This window comes from Siphateles boraxobius, unplaced genomic scaffold (assembly GCF_051911475.1).
Source record: "Siphateles boraxobius isolate OS27281-9 unplaced genomic scaffold, OSU_SipBor_1 22, whole genome shotgun sequence".
In the NCBI taxonomy this organism is placed as follows: domain Eukaryota; kingdom Metazoa; phylum Chordata; class Actinopteri; order Cypriniformes; family Leuciscidae; genus Siphateles; species Siphateles boraxobius.
In genome coordinates this window covers 32,798,047-32,811,586 of record NW_027508833.1, presented here as the reverse complement: position 1 = coordinate 32,811,586, position 13,540 = coordinate 32,798,047, and the positions used below count along the sequence as shown (strand labels likewise).

The following is a 13,540-nucleotide window of genomic DNA, read 5'->3' as shown; positions in this document are numbered from 1 at the left end:
ATGTCACACATCGCAACCACTCTTTACCTGCAGTGTTACAACTGCTTATAGCACTGCGTTTTTTTGCAACTGGAAGTTTTCAGACGGTAGTGGGAGATGTTTTCCACGTGCATAAATCGTCTGTCAGCAGAGTGGTTCACCGGGTTGCGGGGGCTCTTTCCCGTCATTTAAACGCAACGGTCAAGTTTCCATCCCATCATGACCAGGAGGTCATTCAAACCAGTTTTTTTCGGAAAGCAGGTTTTCCTCGCATATGTGGTGTTATTGACGGCACACATATCAGAATAGAGGCGCCCCAAACACACGAAGACCAGTACGTAAACCGAAAAGGCTACCATTCAATTAATGTACAATTAACAGTTAGTGTGTGACCATCTCTGCAAAATTACAAATGTTGTTGCATCATGGCCCGGGAGTACACATGACTCCAGGATTTTGGCGGAGAGCAAACTAGGGAGTGATTTTGAAGCTGGAGTGCACACTGGTCTCCTGCTCGGGGACAGTGGTTACCCCTGCCGTCCATGGCTCATGACGCCCTTCATGAATCCCCGTTAGGTCTTAACACTGTACAGCAATAAAGCGCACTCTTCACCAGGGTCCGGTGCTTACAATCTTAAAAGCGTAGCGCTAGTCTTGCTCAATCTTACCTGTTTTGTTGGCTTCTTTCTTATAAGCGCTCAACTCTTTTTTTTGCGACCACAGTGATGTTTTCATATTTTTTAAGGACTTCCTGAACCGTCCTCTTCACATCAAGATTCCTTGCGTTGATTTCTTCCGTTATTTCTTCCCACTGTTTCTGTTTTTTTGCAGCAGTTACATGGGGATTTAGTTTGCTTTTCAAAATTGTTTTTCTTTTATCATATTCGTCAAGAAGAATGCATTTCTCCTCCTCTGTCCAATTAGGCTTTCTTTTTTTGTTTTCTTTATCCATTCCGATATCCTAGCCTACTTAATTAGCCTACTTTATTTGATGAAAACGCGTAATTGCTAGTGTTAGTGTTTTGCGTATCAATGGCAACAACAGACTTTTATAACGTGAATCCAGGATCGCTGTCGTGAAACACTTAAATGTTTCCCTTACCTAAGAGAACCGTTTAAGAGATTAAATGCAACACCCTTAAGTTATTCTCTTAGGTAAGGGGAAATCGCCCCTTAAGTATCACACTTAAGGGAAAAACTTAAGGTGCTTTATGCAACCGGGCACAGATTACTAAACAGGGAAAATTAGTGTGAGACTTCAATCCCATAAAAGCGCAGATTCGAGTGGTAAGTTCTGCGTGTGATCTACTGATGGCATGCAAATTAACGAACACAGATGCAGCTAGATCATTTCCATAATGAGCAACGCAATCTACCAAGAGCAGCGAAAATTAGCGTCTGGTTTAAGTCATCCTTTTCTTTTGTCCATTAAATAATGTCACAAATAACAGTAAATTGACTTGCACATACCTTAGTAAATCACCTTGTATGATTCATTTAAATACTCTCCTCCCATACATTTTGCATCTGAAAGGGAAACTCCTACAAATGCATATGCAATAAGGTCAGCCAATAAAATAACCCTGTCCACACCTTTTCAGCGCTAATATTTCACTCTTTAGTAACTCTTTAGTAAATCCTGACAGTAGTTTTTTAATGCCAAAAAAGGGTTTGCGTTGGCACAAGCTGTTATTAAATCTGGCCCTTAGAATTTTAACTAAGGCTACGTTCACACTGCAGGCTGAAACGACCCAATTCCGATTTTTTGGCCATATGCGACCTGTGTCTGATCTTTTCATGACAGTCTGATCGACACAGATCCGATCTTTTCAAATGCGACGAAGGGCACTTGGGTATGTGGTCCAAATCCAATATGTCTCCGATCTTTTGAAATGCAACTTCAATCTGAACGGCCAGGTCGCATGTATCCGACCCGCACGTCATTGATATGCGACAAACGTCATAATTCTGTGTTGAAGTTGGCGGGAATGAGAAGATAAACAACAACTGGCGGATGATGCGGAGACCAGTCATTGGAAGGGAAGCGAGGTTTCTGATTTAATTAATATTTGGACGTCGTTGACCGTTGAGTACTCTTCTGCGCATGCGGGTCACTTCTGGGTCATTTCACATTCACGTTCTCGTTCACACAGGAGATCACAAAAGGTTGCATTTAATTGAAAATGTGAACGGCCTGCAAAAAAATCAAATTTTTTCAAAAAATCGGAATTGAGCATTAAGTCCCTGCAGTGTGAACGAGGCCTAAGTAAGGTACATCCTAAATCATCAGATCACATCTGTCTCAATAGAGGGTACAGAAAAAGTCCCCAAATTCAAAAGTTTTAGAGCAACTTTGAATGTACCTTCCAGAAGTACATTACAACCTCCTGCGCTTATCACATGCCCACAAAAGGTGCTTCTTAATAGAAGTGTGAACTTATGGTACTTACCTGATGAATCACCCACAGTGGTGATAGAGGCACAATAGTTTTTGTTAACTCCAGTGTTCCTCCTACACATCTAACAAGACAGAAAACAGTATATGCATAAGAGTCGCATTGGGTCCACTGAAACATATCCCGAATAAATGCATGTTGAAGAGATTTCAAGACCTCATCTCTACTCACTTATGAAAGCTGATATTGAGGTCATGGGTCTTTTTAAGTCATTCAAATTGGAGCCATGATCTGTTATGAAGGATCAGAAAATGTAGCATTGTATAATTTTTTCATGAAGTTCGATTTTATTTTAATTATTGGTGAAAATAATAATATATTGTTATTGATTAAAGAAAATGTAAAGGTTAAAATGAACATGTATTATTTTAATATAAATATATGGTTTTCTGCTGCACATAAATTACAGCTAAAAATAATTTAAAAAATATTTTATTAAATGAATTTTCAACTTGTCTTGTTTTGTTAAATTTTTTTTTTGGAGATTGTGGAATGGATTGGCTATTTTTTCAAGAGACAATCTGTTATTTGAGTCAAATTGGATTGCTATCTGCAGCTGTAATTGAAAAGGGTGGAAAAGGGCCTTTACTTCTAAACCTTCAAAACAAAAAGTTGTTAGAAGTAATTTATCACATTGACTAAATGATCCCCAGTCCATCAGCCTGTCACAACAAAAAAGACTTGACGTATTACAAATGGAGCTGAAAGCAAGACTTATACTTCAGCCAAACTCAGGACATGAAAACTTTAAGTGAGAGATTGTTATCCGTTTGTGGAGTTTGAGTTAGAGTTATTTTTTACACGGATCATGAGTACTGACACAGAATTACAAGGATATGCCACACACACAAAGAAACAAACACGTCATTCAATAATATCAAGATCTGCTGTTACCATGGCTGCAGTCTTTTTCATTTTATAACCACCGGCAGACAAATTGAGTGTAAAAAAAGAAATTAAAATATACCCACATCCCTGAAACATTTTCCACTCACAGAACAACAATTATATTATTCTATTAACTATCACTATAACTGTACTTGTTCTGAGATTTTTATTAGCATCATAATGTTTATGCCGCGTTTCCACCGAAATTACCTGGAACAATTTGTCCCATAAATTTTTTTTCCCCCAGACCTGTTGCCATCTGCGTTTCCACCGCGGTCTAAAGTACCGTGAAGATTAGGCCGATTAATCCGGTGACGTAGGACTAGACGCTACTTTACAGTTCCCGCTGGATTTCATCCTCTGAATTTAAGCTTAATAAAGCCTGAACCTCATCGTCGAATTTTTTAAACTCCATTGTTAATTCAAATAGCAAACAACTGTTACTGCACGCACCGCAACAGATTTTAAAAAATGGTGGTTGAAATAAAATGCTGTGTGGAGTCAACCAATCAAAATGTTCTGACCCATGTTCAGCGCGCATGTCCCATCTCTGAAAGTTCCTGAACTTTGAAAAAGTACTCCCACACAAGCAGGGACTTTCTGTTATTATTATTATATTTACCCAGAACTTAATTTAGACCCTGGTTCCCGTGGTGGAAACACACCCAGTACCACCCCAAAGTCCCTAGTTCCTGGGGAAAGTTCCTGCGGTGGAAACGCGGCTTTAGACTTTAATATTTAATATTTAACTTGGGTGCACTTTATTTTGATGGTCCACTTTAGACATTCTACTAAGTAACTTTGCAACTACATGTCAACTAACTCTCATTAGAGTATTAGTAGACTGTTAGTGGACTCTTCTGTTAGGCCAGGTTAGGTGTTAGGGTTCGGTTAGTAGAATAAGTTGACACTTTGCAAAGTTACTGACTGTTGGGGAACACAAAATAAAGTGTTAGCAGATATTAAAGGGATAATTCACCCAAAAATTAAAATTCTGTCATCATTTACTCACCCTCAAGTTGTTCCAAACCTGTACAAATTGGTTTGTTCTGCTGAACACAAAGGAAGATAGTTTTAAGAATGTCAGTAACCAAACAGTTGTGGGGTACCATTGACTTCAATAGTATGGAGAAAAATATGGGGCTTATCAACTGTTTGGTTACAAGCATTCTCCAGAATATCTTCCTTTGTGTTCAGCAGAACAAACACATTTATATAGGTTTGGAACAACTTGAGGGTGAGTAAATGATGACAATTTTCATTTTTGTGTGAACTATACCTTTAAAGGTATTGTAGGTAGAAATCCCCAAAAATACTTTTTCCAATTTTTTTCAAACTGTCTTTATATATCAATGCATAATTAAAATGTAAGTACTCCGGAAAATAAATTATAAAAATCGAGTGTCTGTAGTTCTCTCAGGACTGTAATAAACACAGCTCATTATTCCATTCGGGACGAAAGAAATGATTGGCTGGGGGGACTGTCACTCTCCCTCGCTACCATGGATACCACCTCTGCTGATACAGGAGGAGCCCAAATGCGCGCACCCGTTTGAAGAGGCACGGAAGCTAGTAATAACAATTATGGCAGAGAAAGAACAGTCAAAATTCTCAGTAACGTTACCTGCATATACTGTAGAGGCAGCGAAGTCAGACAAGTTAAAAAAAGGAAGACAGTATTTGAAAAGGCTATGAACAAAAAGTCTTTGGATAAATAAAGAAATCATACGAGAGTCAATATCGGCGTGGCTTTCCAGCGTCGGCGACTACTGAGGGATCTCAAGGGGCTGAAAAGTGACTCCATGATGGCTTTATTTCTGCTGGACAGGTAATCTTGCTGTTTTCATTTTGAGGGCATTTATTTTTTCATGAAGCATGTATCATTAGCACACGTAGCTACCTAATATAGCTACCTAACGTTACGTAGCATAACTAACGGTACTGGCTTAGCTATGACAGTGTAACTTTGGTGTCGACTGGTATAACGTTACTGTTAGTGAGCCAGGGTTGAGACGATAAATAAGCAATAGGCCTATCTGCAGTTGAAAGCTGTTTTGTTTAATTTCGCCAAATCTAACTTTAGGTTAAAAAGTTTAGGGGATCTATTTTTATACCTAGCTTTACCCTCTGCCTAAACTTTGTTCCTATTTTCACCGTGAACTCTACCTGCTCCGTTTTTTCACGTTTGGTTTGTTGTTATATGCTCTACATATGTTTACCTATGTCTTTATGTTGTATCTGTATGTGCTATACAATATATGTTGTGTGTGTGTGTTATATTATCTTGGGTCTGCAATGCAGTTGTGAGAAGGTGTTTGAGTGTATGTTACTCAGTTTATCTGTAAACAATCTAATGTTATGAATCTTAAAAATTCACCTTCATCGCAGTTTAACTGATAGTAACGGCAAACGTGTATCAATGAAGCTATTTATAGCTTCGCCTTATATTGAGTTTGATTCCGTTACGAGCTAGTCAAATATTTTAAACTTTACCAGTATCGATATGCGAGCTGGATAGTGAGTACTTACAGCCATGTTAATTGTTTATATTCATACTGATAAAGTTAGTTATTTTATTACTTGTGATTCTGACATGATGTCACTACATCTGCTACAGCTGGTAAACGCGTCCGACTCTTCCAGCTGAGCGAACGGCCGGGATCGCGCGTTCATTTGTTTTGGGGGCGTGGCTTTGGAAGGAGCCGAGAAGGGAGGGGGTGGGAGTTAATGGAATAATGAGCTGTTTTTATTGCAGTCCTGAGAGGACTACAGACACTCGATTTTTATAATTTCTTTTCCAGAGTACTTACATTTTAATTATGCATTGATATATAAAGACAGTTTAAACAAATTTGGACAAAAAGTATTTTTGTGGATTTCTACCAACAATACCTTTACGCAGACAGTCTACTAATACTCTAATGAGAGTTAGTTGACATGTAGTTGCAAAGTTACTTATAGTTAGTTGAATGCCTAAAGTGTACAATCAAAATAAAGTGTTCAATAGTTCTTGAACTGTGTGCTTTCGTTTTAAAATGAAGAAATTAAAAAGACAGTTCACCACAAAATTAAAATTCTGTTAACATTTACTCACCCCCATCTCGTTCCAAAGCTGGATAACTTTTGTTCTTTGCAAAACAAAAAGATATTTTTTTGTTCATACAGTGAAAGTGTGGTTCAAAACATCATTGGACCCCATTGACTTCCATTGTAATTTATGAAAAAAACTTCACGAATTCACATTGTGTGATAAGAAGTCAATATATTGTTTTATTTCTATGTTATACTGTAAGATTGAATTATCAAGTTTGTCCAAGGTAGACCTCAAGTAATTCATTGTACTTCCTTTCTCTGCCGTCAAGTCAAAATTGTATCTTTTTTTTGTCAACTTGTATTTGTTAAAGGCATTTTATACGGTTGTGTGCGTTTGTTTTTGTGTGAGCATTCGGTCAGTACTGGCAGTAGATTTTAGAAAGGAGACTTTGAGACCGTCAGGTTAATTGAAAAAATGCTCAGACAACACAAAATGTGTTGCCTGAGCATTTTTTCAATTAACCTGACGGTCTCAAAGTCTCCTTTCTAAAATATATTGACCTGGGACCCAAATAATTTTGTTATTCTGACTTTCACCAATTACACAGAACCAAGCAAAAGTAAAGAAAACGTATGGCCAACATTTGGAGCATGGTAATACCCTCGGGTTGGCCTCATTAGCGTGCAGCCCGTTGGATCTACTGGTGTGGAAATAATCCGCTGTTGTTTTCTGCCATCTCACATGAAGTATATGCTAATGATGACACTGTTTTACAGAGATACAAGCCACAACAAAAGCACTACATTCTGTTCTTTAGTTTGTAGATATTAAATCCCCTTTAACATCTGAAACTCACATCTATTAGTCTTTGCACAATTCTTACAATATGTCGGCCATGTTTCAGATTTCAAAAGCTTGGGGTCAGTAAGATTTATTTTTAACGAATTAGTAAGTAATAGCTTAGTTGAATGAGGTTGTTCACTATTAGCTAATCAGTAACTGCAATGTTTTCATTCCTCCCAGAGGACTCTAAGAACTACTGGTAACCATTTAGTTAAGGGTTTAATTCTCACTATTAAAGTTGCTTATTAGCATGCATATTATTAGGATATTTTCTGTTTATTAGTACTTATAAGCAATGCCTTATTCTGCATGACCATATTCTACATCCCGCAATCCTACCCAACACCTAAACTACCATGCTAACTATTAATAAGCAGAAATTAGGAGTTTATCGAGGCAAAAGTCATTTTGTCAGTTAAAAAAGTCAGTTAATAGAGAGATTGGACCCTAAACTAAAGTGTGACCGAACTAAAATAATTCATTCTAAAGAGAAAGGAATTACTAATTATTTGTATCAGTAATCTAAAGTGAAAAGCATGATAACTACCTAGTAATGACTGAAGTCACTGTACATTTTTGAGGTTACAATGATGCTGGCACTGGCTGGTAACTTTTTTCAAAAGCGCTGGCGGGGAAACAGTTAGTAGTCGTCTGAGGGGTATGAAAAAAATAGTTAATGATTAGCTAATAGTGAACTACATCATTCAATTAAGCGCTATTACTTACTAATTTGTTAATCAGAATTTTTTGTTAGTTAATAGTGGTTTGTTCTTATTTGTTCCTGTGTTATTGATTAATGACGGAACGGTATTGTAAAGTGTTACCGTAATACTTTTGATTCAGCAAGGATGCATTAAATTGATCAAATTATCAATTATTATTAAAAGTATCCTGAAAAAAATGCATTTCCACAAAAATATGAACTATGTTTTCAACAGTGATGACTTTGTTGACATGTACACATCATAGTATCATAGTACACATCACAGTTTTTATTAATAATTTTTCACAATATTACTGCTTTTACTGTATGCTTGATCAGTAATATTTTTTTTTTAACTACACCAACCCCAAACTTTTGATCAGTGGTGTATATACTTTTGAAACGATGAGTATTGTAATGTTTACGGTTTGCCACAAATGCTGTTGACTGAGCTTGTACTGAACCCAGAATTTATACATGTGCTATTTATTGGGTCAACCTGCAGCATCATCGCTGAGATGCTTTGCATTCATCCTGGCTCAGAGGTGGAAAGAGTAATAAAATATTCTACTCAAGTAAAAGTACTACTACTTCAATTAAATTTTACTTAAGTACAAGTAAAAGTACCGGTATAAAAATCTACTCAAGTAAAAGTAAAAAGTAGCTCATTTAAAATTGACTCAGAGTAAAAGTTACTGAGTAACTTTTTTAACAGCGGGGGTAGTTGTTTTTACAACTCCCGTGTAGGGTTGTAATGGTATAAGATTTTCACAGTATGGTAACGTCTCAGAAAATATCACGGTTTACAATATTAATCAATTGTTAAATAAATAAACTGTATTACTAAATTATGGGTATTATTATTATTATCATCAGTTAAAATGACAGTTAAATTAATGAAAACAGGAATTTTTTTTGGTTGAACAAATGCTTTTATTATAACAAACTTGAAATAATTTGTTTATTAAAATTTCAATAAAACATGTCTAATCAATTAAATTCGATAATTAATAATGAATTAGATTAACAACTTATTTTTAACATTAATAATTTATTAAAATGTTTAAGAATAATATTGTCCTATGAAATGTATTTTATTCAGAAAATTAATGTTTCTTTTTATTAGGGGTGTAACGATATTCAAACCAAACCGAAGAACCGCGATACAGAACCCACAATTCTAATGGCGATACTCTCATGGCGTACCGAACACGCCCCGCCCTGCAAGCTACCCCGGCCCCGCCCAGCCCGGCTCATTGGTTGGACCTGGAATCAGTGTTGCCAAGTCCGCTTATTATAAGCGACTTTGGGCTTGTTTTTCTGTAAAGTCGCTTACAAATATTGGTAGTCGCGGGTCGCGTTTTTTTTGGGCTTGTTTCTAAAGTGTAGTTGCTTATTTGAGCTTGTTCTCAGCTCGTTGTCAAGCAGATATTTTCTATATGTTATTTAAACGTAGGAGTTTGTCTTGCCTGTTCCCTCTGTCTCTCCCCTTTCCCTATACACAGAGTTTTTTTCCCACCCACATCCTGCTTCTAATTGGCTCTGACCCAGATGGCAATGAGTACTAGCCAATCAGAGGCAGAGCAGGGCAATCGGTTTTTTTTCTGGTTAGGAAAACGTCAGTGAGTGACGTTTAAATGAAAATACGTGCGAGTCGCGACTGATGGCGACTGATGGTGACTGGACTGTAGGAGAGTTTTTATATATAAATTATATTTTAGATATTATAGATATAGATATTATAGTTTAATATTGTTTAACCCTTTAACTGTCACTCCCCCTTTTTTCGCATAGACGTGAAAATCCCTATTCAAACTTAAATGGTTGTAATTCAAGAATGCTTTGGAATATAGACCTATGGTTGGTCTTGTTTTAAAGAAGACATTTGCCAGATTAATGTTGAAGTGAAGTATTATGAAATTATGAAAGTGAAACAGAAAAAAAGTTATACAAGTTTGAGTTTATGAAAATATAAAATATAATATAATTATAATTATAAAATTATAAATGATAAAATTATAAAAATATAATTATTTATATTTTATATAAAATATATATATTACAAAATATATTTTACTCTAAAACTGCCAGAAAATGTAACCCAAAAATCTGAAGAAGTTGTGTTCCAAATTTTAGGTTGATATCTCAAAAAATGAGCTTTCAGTAAGATTTTATTTGGCCGCAGTACCAACATTTTTCACTAGATGGACAGCCAAGCTTCATTACAGAAGAAAAATAAACTACCGTGTGCACAGTTTTACAAAACTAGGCACAGTTTACCAATCTGTCCACATGGATGTAAATTGACAATCTGTACCCACAGTTTAAAACTATCTGTCACCACGGTAACTGTAACAGTTGTAACAGTAGCGGCAGGGCTGAGTAAACGCGAGTAAACGCGATCATCTCTTCCTCAGTTACAGAATAAACATGAATGGACACCTGAAGGTATGTTGAAAAATACAGTATACTTACTGAAAGGCATCATAACTCGTGTAATCGCTCAATCAGTGTTTCAGCAGCGGAAAGACGTCAATAAAACTGCATAGCTTGTCACTAGCATTATATTTACCTCAGCAGGAAGTGATTCAGTGTCCACAACTTGTTGGTTCCTAGAGAAATTAACTCTTGCACTAAATAAATGCACAATATTATCCTATATATTATATTTTACTTAACCTGTTAATTATATCTTGATTATTTAAAGTACGTTTAAAATATCTTTAATGAAAATGACAGCAACTGTGTAAATTATTATATTTCAATAACAAATTAGAGTAAAGTTAATGCAAAAACTGCCTTTTGTTCAGTTTACATGTTTTCATACAATGTGTTTGGTGTTGATTATTATATCTAAAAAATAAATAGCATCTAAATTTAGGCTCTGTTGTTAACCTTTAATGTTATAGTAATGTGCGGCTCCCTATACAGCATTAGCAAATTTTTAATCTTTGCAAAACGTTTAATTGTAATTGAATTAATTTAAAGACAAAGACACCATTTTTTCATTAAACCACTGTTTAAATTTTTTTTTTTAGCTTTCTAAACCGAACCGAACCGAGACGTCAAAACCGTGGGAAAACCGAACCGTCAGTTTTTGGTATCGTTACACCCCTACTTTTTATGATTTAATCCAAATATATTATCAAAAACGGTGGTTATCAAATGTAAATTTAAACTTGTGTCCTTTTATTTTTGGGGGAAGCGCTGCAAAAACAGATTTACTAAATTAAACCATGGACAAAAAAAAATATTCCTTTAAATAATGTTCAAATAAAATGTATTATTATTGTTGTTATTATTATTATTTTGAGAAATAGGCTACCTTCTATTGTATGCCTACAATAGTAATATATTTCTGTCATAATTTCTCCTAGTAAAACCGAACTTTTATTTTGACGGGTTGTGAAGCCCTGTTTCAAAGTGTATTTGACAATGGTTTTTCTCAAATAAAATTATGAAAATGCTCATTTGGCGTTCTCTCAGAGCAGCTCTGGAAATGTTCATGTATTCATATCCTCAAATTGTCTGTGAGACGCTGAAAACACCATGAACGTCACGAGTACTTCAGTAGTAGACAAACGCAGCTCAGCAGAACAATAGGGTTATATATTTACATGCAGTATTTTTGTGCTTAGCTTAAATATTCACAGACCATGTCGCGATTGGATTTATTGCACAGTTCTACTTTTCGTGTATTCATCCATCCATTATTTTGCATGTTTTACGTGACATCTGCATTAAGTGAATTCCATTTTCATGACTGGATTCCGGGATTCCCTCTGCTGCTGCATCACGTAAATCGGACATACCTTTATCTGCAGGAGGGATGGTGTCCTATATCCTCTTTTTGCAGCCACTTTGCGTCCACATTTTTTGCAAATTGGATTTCTATCCTCCAGGACAACCACGCTTTTTTTCCTACTTTTCATACTGGCCATAATTCGCTTGGCGCTTAATTAGCTTTCAGCTTCAGCTGGGTCTGCGTCACCTTTTTTGCGCGTTTGTTCTCCCGCCCTTCAATCAATTCAGTAGTTTCCGGAGTGTGTGATATTTTTTTTCCCCCTTGTATTATTATTTTTTACTCAGTAACGGATATGATTTCAAATGTAGCGAAGTACAATACTTCAAAGAAAACGTACTTAAGTAAAAGTAAAAGTACAGATTTTAAAAACTACTGTAAAAAGTAGAAGTACACAAAAAAACTACTCAATTACGTAACGCGAGTAAATGTAATTCGTTACTTTCCACCTCTGTCCTGGCTACTAGGTACACCAACACCTATTATCAGAAAAAGTGTTGAGTCCTATTGGGATGTATGACCTTTATGCCTTCAATTAAAAGTATGGAAATGGCATGTTTTATACATAAAGGGCAGTGGACATGTTTTCTTTGCATAATTTCAATTTCAATTCTGAGTGCTTGGCCCTAAACAGCATCACATAGAATATAAATTGCACCACAATTATCTTTCCCACCTAGTTTGACTTATACGGAGCCATGACATGTTTTGAAATGATTTGCAATAGGGTTTTCTATAAATATTGAGATATGTATATCTGTACATGCGTGCATCTAACTATGAAAAACAGGAAATGTGAGCGTGCTCTGCAGCAGATCGGGGACCGCTAATGTTTAAGTGAAGATGTTGGCAGGTGATGTGACTGATGTGACTGATTTTTTCACCAGGCCAGAACCAGAATGCTTCCAGGTGTCACAACACATTGTTAGTCAGACACAGGATCTCTGGAAGCTCTACGGTGGCAGCAGGTTTCCCCTCGAGGCACATACTCTAGATACTCATCAATCAAAGCTTGAGTCTGAAAAGCAGAGCCCAGGGTAAAGAAATATGTTAGTGGAGAAAAAACTTACTACATTTATAAAAAATAAATAAATAAAAAAGTTTAATGAAGCTATCAGAAAAATTATGAATTTCATTTGTATCCTAAGCAGTAGAGAAAGTATCTTGATTTGTGCATGGACAATTGATTTTATTATGTGAGTTTGGCTTTGCTAGAATACAAATCTGAATTTAACGTTTTAATATTTTCAAGCACTTTAGGCTTTATCCTGTAATCCTGCAAAATACTGTCTAGGAAGATTAAGAGCTCTAGAAATCAAAATAGCTCTTTCCAGCTGCTAGCTAACTACTAATTTAAATAAATAACCAAATAAAAAAAAACTACAGTAAATAGAACATTGATCTTTTGATTCATGAATGTTCGACAGCTCTAATCTATAAGAGCTTTTTCTGCTTTCTCAGTTGGAGCATTTTCTAATTTTAAATTAATTATATTTACATGTATTATTTAATATTTATTTTAAAATTATTTTAAAATATTATGCATTAGGCAATTTCACACATATAAATAAACTGGTTTTACAAAGACATTTTTGCAATAATAGCTGGGAATTATACAGTTATTTTAATTATACATGTAATTAATAATAAATTCACTTTTTAAAACACGTTTCCAGGAAAATGTTGGTGTTCAAGACAAAACATTATCAAATCATTCTGTATGAAGTTTTACCTGCTAATGTAAGTAACGAGAGCCTAATTTGCATTATTAAAATGAATTTTCTCTGTATATTTCCACAGGTGCATTTATATTTCTTAACGTTCAACTATTGCGT

At 35.6% G+C, this 13,540-nt stretch overlaps 1 protein-coding gene and 1 long non-coding RNA gene across 2 annotated transcripts in view; both read left to right on the top strand.

Annotated features, from left to right (window-relative positions):
• The window catches only part of LOC143747209 (uncharacterized), a 480,968-nt gene that overhangs the window by 93,354 nt on the left and 374,074 nt on the right, over positions 1-13,540 (top strand). The window lies entirely within an intron of this gene.
• htr1d (5-hydroxytryptamine (serotonin) receptor 1D, G protein-coupled) overlaps positions 1-13,540 on the top strand; it is a 37,500-nt gene that overhangs the window by 21,608 nt on the left and 2,352 nt on the right. The window lies entirely within an intron of this gene.